The sequence below is a fragment of the Amblyomma mixtum genome, chromosome 7 (genome assembly GCF_055824585.1).
Source record: "Amblyomma mixtum isolate Tamu chromosome 7, ASM5582458v1, whole genome shotgun sequence".
In the NCBI taxonomy this organism is placed as follows: domain Eukaryota; kingdom Metazoa; phylum Arthropoda; class Arachnida; order Ixodida; family Ixodidae; genus Amblyomma; species Amblyomma mixtum.
The window spans coordinates 107,756,903-107,758,106 of NC_143018.1; positions in this window are offsets into that span (position 1 = coordinate 107,756,903).

The following is a 1,204-nucleotide window of genomic DNA, read 5'->3' on the forward strand; positions in this document are numbered from 1 at the left end:
ACTTCCTGTGTGGGCAAACTCATGGGGACGATGGTACGCGACAGGTTGTCTGAGTTCATGGTATCCAAACACCTTTTCGCAGACACTATGTTCGGGTTTCGCCCACACAGATCTGCACAGGATGTCCTGCTACAACTAAATCGGGATGTCCTCGACCCCGTCGAATGCCCTCACAATGACAAGGTCGTACTCGCCTTGGATTTGAAGGGTGCATTCGACAACGTTACCCACGAGATCATTCTCACCCACCTCTCTCAAACTAACTGCGGCAGAAACGCCTTTCAATACATTCGGCAATTTTTAACCGACAGACAATCCTACATTAGAATCCAGGATAAGGAACATGGTCCTTTTCATTTAGAAACAAGGGGTACACCACAGGGCGCGGTGCTCTCTCCCCTGTTATTCAATCTGGCTATGATGCACCTACCGGCCCAGCTGGGCGCTGTCGCCGGTGTGCAGCATGCGCTGTACGCCGATGACATCACCCTGTGGGCCACACAGGGTTCCCTCGGAGACATTGAGGCCAACCTGCAGGAGGCGGCGACCATAGTGGACCGTTATTCCCGCCGCTGCGGCCTCCAATGCTCCACCCAAAAGTCTGAATTTGTGCACATACGCCCCTCACCAAAGTGCACAGCCAAAATTTTCTTGTCTCTTGAGACAGGTCCAATCCCTGAAAAAGCTGAAGTCCGGGTACTGGGGCTTTTTATACATCAAGACAGACGGTCAGAAACAACATTGGCCAAACTCCGTCAGGTGGGGGACCAGGTGGGCCGCTTGGTCCGCCGGGTTTCTAACAAGCGCGGGGGGTTAAGGACGCCTTGCGGCTGGCGAATGCATTTGTAACCAGTCGAATTCTATATTCGACTCCATACCTCCACCAGCGGAAACAAGACGAGGATTCACTCGAAGTCATCCTCCGCAAAATTATTAAGCGGGCTGTGGACCTCCCTGTGAACATCTCCAACAAGCGCCTCCTGGGGCTGTGCATGGTGAACACGTTTCGGGAGCTCCGGGAAGCCCACTTGACCAACCAATACACACGTCTCTCGAAGACATCGTCGGGTCGCCGCCTCCTTGCCCGATTACACATCCAACACACCACTAGCTCTCATGGAAGAGCGCGTACGTATTCCACTCCAGTGGAGATGCGCCCTCCACGTGCGCCCTCTTCCCACGAAAATGAACCGTGAGGACCATA